This window comes from Mytilus galloprovincialis, chromosome 14, assembly GCF_965363235.1.
Source record: "Mytilus galloprovincialis chromosome 14, xbMytGall1.hap1.1, whole genome shotgun sequence".
In the NCBI taxonomy this organism is placed as follows: Eukaryota; Metazoa; Mollusca; class Bivalvia; order Mytilida; family Mytilidae; genus Mytilus; species Mytilus galloprovincialis.
The window spans coordinates 18108734-18118997 of NC_134851.1; positions in this window are offsets into that span (position 1 = coordinate 18108734).

Below are 10264 nucleotides of genomic sequence, written 5' to 3' on the forward strand. Positions count from 1 at the left end.
GGTATGCAACGTTTAAACCAAAATATTAACCATCAACCAAAAACTTATAGCAAAAACAGCATCTTTCATGAACAATTTGAGATTGAACGATAACCAACATTTTGTGCAACAGTACTTATTAAGTTCTATGTATCATTATATACAACGTAGCAGATGTGGATTGATTTCCAATGAGATAACTATATACTACAGACTAAAGAATACCAGAGCGCAAATGCTGAAATGTCTCGTCTGCTTTACTTATGATAGTATATTTGTTGAACGTCTGTAATATTAAGGGTTTTACTAGAAGTGTCAAATACGCTTAAGCATGTCAATGATTCATAAAAATAGGTCAAGGTCAGAATAACCATACCATACAGATTTCTACAAACATCCCGTACACAAAATATAGGTATTCCAATCCTTGCAGTACCTTAGAAACTGACAAATGTAAAAGTTATGTTTGCCCACTTAATTCGGAACATAAGGTCGAAAGTATATGAACCCTGACCGACAGCCAGACATAGACATCTTACTATTATTCGATATATCAAATACAATTTACATCATATATGAAACATGCAAACAGACATGTACACCATACACTAAATACCGTGGTGCTATAGCATACATGTATATAAGCAAAAGGTCATACATCATAAAACGTACATTGTAATTATGTATGATAATGAGGTCAAAGTTATTTGAAACCTTGCAGAAGTCGAAAATATATACCTTACAATCATAACAACAGACAGTTATCATAAAGCTTACTATGAATCCGCAATGCGGACTTGACCACAACACTAAACCTCCATCCATGAAATGAGGCAAAGTCGAGGTCAGGTGAAACCTTCATCCTACTATCAGACAACTATTATACAAATAACATGTTCACAAAGGCACAAATAATAATTTGTACTTGTCCAAATAAAATCTCCTGTTTCTCCGCTTACGTCTAGAGCAAGCGATAATATTTATTGTCTTTATGTGTAGCAGATAATATTTTGCTCTTCTTCGAGGTCCATGTTTAAACAAAAGTTTCAAGTCCCGGGTGTAAATTACAGGATAATTACAATATACATACATTGGTGGATAATATAAAATTTACTTTTTTGGCGACTGCACTGTCCTACAGTTATATTGGAAGTTGCGTGGCACCAAATCATCATTACAGGTAAGATTTATTTTGATAACTATATCATTTCAAAATATAAAATTGAGACAATGCTGGTCTTTAGATAGAGAATAAAATATTGTATTGAATCTTGATAGCCATATCATATAATTGAAGAATAGTTTGAACTTCTTCGTAGCATCAGATCTTTCATGATCCTTTTTACGATTTTCAAAAAGCGGTACCTGATCTTTCACGATCCGAAAAATCTATTTTGTGTAAATATTTCTTTTTTTTACTACGTTTCAGATTATGTTTATACAAAATAACTATGATAACTATTTCAAATAGAATGCCCTTATTTGGATAAAAGTAGTTTATTTATTTGAATTTATGAAAAAAAAATCATGCTTGTTTCAGATTTTTTTATGTCATTGAAATGTCGAAAATTAATATGCCTTTTGTTGTTATGTAAAAACTTTGTACTTTTAAAACATGATTTTATCACTTATTGATCATAATGTTGAACCATATTGACAGACATTTTTATTTTGTTGTAAATTTGTCTGTGTAATTAATTAAATTGGATTATTTACTGACATTTTAGTAAAAGTTATCCCTCGAGGACGCGGTATGTCTGTGTAAGATCACCCCGGAGGCCAGAGGGTGATCTAATACTGACACACCAAGTCCGAATGGGATAACTCTTTTACATCCCAGCTGTTTTAGATTAGACGAAAGTCCATTTAAAAAGTTATCAAAGGTACCAGGATTATAATTTAGTACGCCAGACGCGCGTTTCGTCTACATAAGACTCATCAGTGACGCGCATATCAAAATCTTTATAAAGCTAAATCTGTACAAAGTTGAAGAGCCTTGCGAATTCAAAATTCAAAAAAGTTGTGCCAAATACGGTTAAGGTAAGCTATGCCTGGGATAAGACAATCCTAAGTTTTTCGAAAAAGTTTTGTAAACAGGAAATTTATTAAAATGACCACAATATTTATATTCATGTCAACACAGAAGTGTTGACTACTGGGCTGGTGATACCCTCGGCGACGAAATGTCCACCAGCAGTGGCATCGACCCATAAAATTAATAAAATCTAGGTAAGAACGCCACACAACCATTCAAATATACTTTATATATTACTCTTTGATGTATACCCTTTATGACCCCCGAACATGATGAGAAGATATCAAACAATGTCAACTCGCTTTAATGGCCAATCGGCCCACACTTTATCGCCACTTTATAAATAAATCGCCCACTATTGTTTACCGTCTCGCCCCACTTTTGAAAAAGTGTAAAATCAAATTGAACAATCAGTCTGACAACTCACTTATTAAAAAAAGGGTTTAAACCCCACTGAATAAAGGTCTGCCAAATCGCCCAACTTATAAAAATATCTTGCTTCGTTTAACTATGTTAAATTATTAAGTCGTCCTGGTGTTGTTGTATGTGTCGTGCTTTTAAAGATAAAAAAAAATGTGTCGTGGCTTGATATGTTAAAGGTCTTGAGTTCGAATCTCAGCATATACACTGGATTTTTTCTACGTGAATTTTGATAGATAGTCTTTTCCGTATATTTAACTATAAGTTTTAGAGTGGATTTGACATTCCCGCCAACATGTAACAGAACAAGGGAAAGCATGCATAACAAAGAAGCACACTCTGGGTTGATCTGGTAGGGGTGATCTGGCTCAGATCACCCCTGTTATAACAAAGGAGCTGGGATGTAATATGTCTTCTCGATTGAATTTCTGTCACGATTCGGTACCAGAGCTTTCATGATAGTCTAGCAATACTTGACCACCGTTAGATATTCTTTCACGATCATTCCTCTCGTTAAACCGAATGACACCCGGGAATAGTGTTTTATGTTAACATTTAAACCCGAAATCAATATTTACCTAACGTTTTTTCAAAAACGAATTATACACACTAGCCATTTAATTAAGACCTTTCCGTTGAAATTTTTCCTGGGAGTTCAGTACTTTTTGTGATTTTACTTTTTGCGAGAAAGATTGCTTTACACTATTGACATCTCTAAACAGTTAAATTTACGATACATTCTTTGAATTTACAATGTTTATTACCGTAGAACATTTCAATCCTATGTTTTATTTGATAATGTTATTGTCTTACCTGTCAAACCACAGCTCTGGTTTATTTCTTTATTCAAGCTTAAACCATGCGATTTATTCATTTTCATCTGTGTGTTAGGTTTTATGTATATATTTAAATCCGAAATAACTTTATGTGTTATTTAAAATAAAATTTTGACCTGCTAGAAGGGTTGCTCTACAATACAAACATATTTCAACCGTTAATGTTAAACTTACGATACATTCTTTGAATTCACAATGTATTATTACCGTAGAAACTTCCAATGTTCCTATCATATGTTTCATTTTGTAATAGTATTGTCTTTCCTGTCAGACTACAGCTTAGGTTTACTTCATTATTTAAGTTAAAGCCACCGACGTCACATTGGACCTTTGTGATTATGTCGCCATTATTACACTGCATTATTTGTTGAAATGAAACATTATAAAGGTTCGCAGCTTTGGTCCTAGTCTCTTCTGTCATGGGTAGAGATCCATTCTAGAAAATAAAAATTGAAAACGGTACTACTTTTTATCTCTTATTGCTATTTTCTTCGAATGATTAATAAGCGAACCAGAAACTTTGCAAATACCATTTTTGGTTGCTAGTAAAAGTTCTAATAGTTATCAAAGGTACCAGAATTATAATTTAATACGTCAGACGCGCGTTTAGTCTACATAAGACTCATCAGTGACGATCAGATCAAAAAAGTTATACAGCCAAACAAGTAAAAAGTTGAAGAGCATTGAGGACCCCAAAATTCCAAAAAACTTGTGCCAAATACGGCTATGGTACTCTATTCCTGGGATAAGAAAATCCTTAGTATATTGAAAAATTCAAAGTTTTGTAACAGGGAATTTATAAAAATGACCATATAATTGATATTCATGTCAATACCGAAGTGCTGACTACTGGGCTGGTTATACCTCGGGGACGAAACGTCCACCAGCAGTGGCATCGAACCAGTGGTGTAAAAAGTTATCAAAGGTACCAGGATTTTTTTTACGCCAGACGCGCGTTTTCTAACAGTTATACACTATATCACATGTATCATTTTTGCTTTTAAATAAGAGAGTACAATTACAAATGACAATTTCAGCTATTTTTAAGATGAAAATCACTAAAACGTTAAAAAAGTACTGAAATGAATGTCTGCAATCCCTAGTGACACAAAATCCAGAAATGCGCTACTGGCGCATGTAATCTATAACGCGTTTTATATCTTATAAATAATTTCAAACATGATTTACTTTTATTTGCTGTTTGTCGCTATGCTTCTGGTGAGTCATCACGCCGGGGAAAAACTCCGTCATGTGACCAGTGATTTATGGGTCGATGCCACTGCTGGTGGTGATTTATTTCCCCGAGGGTATCACTAGCCCAGCAGTCAGCACTTTTTGGGCTGACATGAATTATTATTGATATGGTTATATTTATAAATTAATTGTTTACAAAATTTTGAATTTTTTGAATACTAAGGTTTTTCTACCTCAGGCATACATTGCCTTAGCTGTTTTTGACAAAACTTTTAGGAAGTTTGGTCCTCAATGCTCTTCAACTTGGTACTTTATTTTGCTTTTTTAACTTTTTTTGATTCGAGCGTCACTGCTGTCTTTTGTAGACGAACGCGCGTCTGGCGTATTTACAAAATTTAGTCCTGGTATCTATGATGAGTTTATTTAGTATCGACATGACTCAAATAATATAAATTGTCTACAAATTCTCGATTTATAGAATTATATCATTTTATGAATTACAAGGTTTAATCTTCTTCGATGAAAGATAAAGTTACGTTTTTATATAATTTGTTTTTTTATTTCGATAATCAAAATCAACATATTTAGACCTTGAAATTACAATATTTTTTTCTGCGGATATATAAGTCGATTCAGAGGTGGCGATAAAAAAGAGCACAGGACAGACACTTAATTGCTAAGAAAGGTGTAAACGGAAAATTTCACAAATACCTTCCCAGGAAACTTAAGATTAAAGAAAACAAACTCCACAAAAGATAAACAAAAAATCAGTGGGATTATAGAAAAATTACTATTAACGGTCCCAAATTTTACCGCACCAGATGCAAATTTCGACAGTACATGTTTCTTAAGCGATGCCTGGAATATACTGAATCCAAATTTTTGTACAATGTTAAATGTCAAATGAAAAAAAATTAGACAATATATAGAATGAATGGTATTGGAGTATCATTTAGTAAAGACATCTATTATAACATGAAAACATTGAGGAAGTTTTGTTTTTTTTGCAACTAGGTTGATATTTTGAATAACCAAACAATTCGCAGTATGCTAATTATTTTTTAGTTTCTACACGGTAGGTATAGTGTCCGGCTAGGATCGTGGTTTTTCAAGTGATTTGATCGGGCTTTTTCGAGTGTGACCACTTTTTTTCGAGTGAATATGAACATAAATTTAAAACAAACAGACTTCATCTCTAACAAGACATGATATAGACGCTTGTGTTTTTTTTTATACAAAGTTATATTCTGTATCATAGTATTTGATATAGAAAGATATTACTAACCTAACATTATTTTTCGTTAAAAAAAAGTTAAACTAAGCCTCAAAATGGTTTAATTCCAAAATACAGAATAAATTAAGCCATTTTTATACACATATATATGTCGTGTACATGTTATTAATTTGTACAGGTTATTACTTGTATGAAACTTTGTAAGAGTAATTACTTGTATGATGCCATCATACACGTTATAACATGTACAAATACAATTGTAAATTAAAGTAATTACTCGTACATTTCTACTGAGAAAAAGATAATAACTTGTACAAATCATTATTCTACTTTGGCCTATTTTATGTTCCCAACAAATCGTTTTCCTTTAAAGAAACAATTGATGACTTAACCCTAAAGGTACGAACTTTCAACATGTTTCTACCTTTTGTATAACAAATATATGAGCAAAGCATAAAAAAAGTCAAAACTAAAGTCACCGTGTATCATCAGTACAGCGGATATAGGTACTAACCAAACGGGCGTTAGCGATTTTTGCTTTACACAGTAACGAAAATCTTCGTTTTGTTCGCATAATATCAATGTGTACTTCAATCTAAACATAATTGTTGTTTCAAAATATTATTTGATCGTAGGTTGATGATTAGAGATGTCTCATTATTTTCCATAAACAAGAAGGAATACTAAAAACGTGTGCAAATGCTTGTCAAAGAAGTTGGCGATCGTCTCATCCGATATAATTCTAGATTCATTGCAACTCTTTTTCTGATAGAAGGCCACTGTGTGTGTGTAATAAGTATAGCTGTTCAATAATTGGCATTGATATCTTTCATACATATGTTATTTTTCGATATTTTATTCCGAATAGAAGTGTTGTGTACGGTGTTTAGCTGACCACGTAAATCCTTCTGTACGGTGCTGTACACCGTACACAAACACTTTATTTTTATACTCATTTATCATCCAAAATGTTTTAAGGAATGAGTAATCACAGGTAGGTTTATGATTGGTAACTATTACTTTTGCCCAGTATTAGCTTTTTTTCAGATAAAACATGTAAATGTCTCGACAACTGTATCAAAATTGAAAGTGGGTGTTTACATTCAGAACTATTTGCACATGTACAAGTAAATTGTTCTTATTAGAATATCAAAGTTGTTTTATAAATAGGGAAAAAAACCGATGCGAAAACTATTTAGGAGCAGGAATTTCAAATGTTGAGAAATGTACACTGAATATTGATAAAGCAAAACAAAGATCTTCGTTACCTTGTAAGGTCAAAATCGATCATGCCCGCTTGGTTAGTACCTATATCCGATGTACTGATGATACACGGTGAAAGTGTAAAGACGGAAAACAGTGTAGCAAAAAATGTCATGATGACATAATTAACTTGACGAAACTCTTATTCGGTATTCACACGTTAAAATACATGAGAGAATATTTGCAATGTAAAGGAAGTCAAATTAAGTTACAAAAAGACAGCACTTCAGAGATATTTCTTACGGCAGTCTGGTATTTTGAATATAGCAAAAATTGAAAAACTCATTCGCAAAGGAGACGAAATTATGTATAATGATACTGTTGGTGAACTCTACCCTTTGATTAAAACAGCAAATTCTAAAAGATGATTAAAAGTTTTGGAATTTTGAGACAATGTTATAATACCAGTGCAAAGAGTAGACAGAGGTCCGATGGATAGTAGACATATCAAAGACGTTGTGCTGAATATTGCCGAAAATAAATACAAAATAGGGGGGAAATTGTCACTTTGCACCATTAGTCCGTATGTAGCAACACATTGTTTAGCTAAATTTGCTAAAGAAGTCATGTTAGCTTATGATGTTAAATTGCGTCCGTCATTTGTCTGTATTCTTCTAACATTTAAAACAATAATACTAATACATGTTCACAGTTGAACAAAATTAAGAAAAAAAACGAAACTCAATATAGATTGATAATAAAAAAAAACATACGCTAAATGATAAGAAAAAATAAACAAGTAATAATCTGTACAAAATAATAAAATGTACACGACATATATACTGATAATGATATACACTGATAATATTGAAGGAAATGCATACATGGAATCTATTTATCCTTAGAAATACAGGCACTTTACACAAATTCTTGTTTTTGCACTGAACACGACATTTTGACACTAAAGTCATTTGTTTATGTTCGGGTTTTTTCGAAAGCAGTCCGGGCTTTTTCGAATGTGTCCATTTTTTTTCGAGTGATTATGCAAATTGCCGATAATAGTTTAAAATGGTCTGTGTCAGTGTATTTACGATTAAAATAATAAACAAAATTTCAAATTAAGTACTTTTTCAGGCATGAACCAATGCATTCGTCAGTTTGATAATGGTATTTCATTGTTTATTATGTATAAAATCGAATTCAAATGTTTTTGTCAATTTGAATAAAACATGTAAAAATCGAGCGGATTATTTATGTCTGTGTCTTTTTTCATTCATGTTTTATTTTTGTGTTGGGGCGGGGGTCAGGCCTCCAATATGTAGAATGTGTGTTATTACATAGAATTTTTCTGATTTTTCTTTGCTGTCCAGAACTGAGATTTCTTACTCCGTTGTTTAATAAACAGCTGCGCCAAGTTCGCATGATACACCTGTCACGTTTTCAAAGTTCATTTCTCTTATGCATGGTTGTGTCTTATTATCTATTTCTTGCGTGAATAGAAATTTCTCGTGTCATCACTACACAGAGTGTTATATGAAAATACGAATATCTGTGTTAAGTTGATCTGCTGGTGTCACATTACCAATTACTCCCTCCAATGTAGAAAATATGTAAAAGTAGCTCAACTCTGACGCAAAATAGTGCTTTCGATGTCCTTGTTTATTAAACTAACCAACAAATTTTCAAAAATCAAACTTTTGGTGAAACATAAATATATTTAGACCATTTTGAGCCAAAATTAACTTGTCTATGAATCAGAATTAAACATTGAGGATTATAGCGCTCTACGGTATACTAAAGAAAACCAGGTTTTTTTTTTTGGAGTACCTCTATTCGAAGGTCAGTTTTTTTCTTAGAAGACTTTAAGGGTATTGGCATGTAGAAAGATGATACATGTTCATACCAGGATATACCTGGTTTCTAGAAAGTTAATCTTAGGGTAAGATATTAAAAATGCTGTGAAAATTGCAAAATTTGGTAGAACAGATAGGGAATTTTAATTGGGTGGTCTGACATCTTATACATCATCATAAGACAATATTACGGCATTTTCACTGGATATTTGTTAGGTCATTGATGAACTTCAAAGGTTACGACGATGTACATTTCTTGTGAAAAATGCTAAAACACAATTATTTCTCTGAATTTTGGGATATCACTTGATATCAACTCTCGTTATTTAATTCAAATAAAAAAAATAAACTCGGCAAAAGCTCGTTTATTATTATATCGAAATTAAATAACTGGAGTTGACAATAAGCGATATCTATTCTCAGTCGTTATGACACCTATAAATAATTTCTCAATGTCAAAAACTTAACTTTTACAAAAACTTTCTCGTCTGAAACTACTTGACCAAGTTCATTATAGATAGAGATAAAAAAGGGACGAAATATACCAAACAGACAGTCAAACTGTAAACAGCAATAATGTTCAGTAAAATAAGATCTACAAACAAGTCACCATCAACAAAACATATAATTTTGCCATGAATTCTATTCTTGTCTTTAATGTTGAAGAGTGCCCTTTGTTTGACATGCACTGCAGCAAATAGACTAAGGTGAGTGACACAGGCTCTTAAGAAACTCTGTAATGTTTAATAAAATCCTATAACTCGGAAACGTAAAATCAATAATTTCTAAAAATTCGAAAGGGATGATACCTCAATAGGTAATTCACCGACTTTTCGTGTAAATTGGTCACAACGGGGTACCATAATACGTCCGTATAAAAACTGCATGGTTCACCACGAAATTTTTATTTACTTTGACAACATAAGTACATCACTGGAAAGGGGTTAATATAAGTTACAATCACTTGTTTCCTATAACTCTGAAAAAATATGTTTCAACTAACAAAAGTACCATGAAATGAAGTTAAAAAGATTATGATTCTCCTGCACTTTGTTCTAAATGCCTTTTATAAAGGATCTAATAATTTCTAATTTAATAATGGAAAGTTGTGATAGAACGATTTCCGATCAGAAAACTTGCATTAAATTCAAAAAGGTTAGTTTTGATCAATGTAGTATTATGTTTTTATGATTTATTTAGAATACATAATATTTTCAATCATTAAATTACAGGTATAAACTAGAGAAGTCATTTTTTAAAGTCTAGAATACATTTTTTTCTTATTAAAAATTTCAAAACCGGACCATTTGTCTAAAAACCCGGACGATTTCACAGTTGCTCTCGAAAAAACCCGGACATGAATAAACACTGAATTTTTGGTTTAAATACAAGGAAATTGTGCTTCTTTGTTGATCGAAACATGTAAAGTATTCAATATAAGATGGGTAGTAATGTAAAAAACTATTATGATTAGGAAGTAGCAGATAATTGAACTTATCGCATGTGTTAT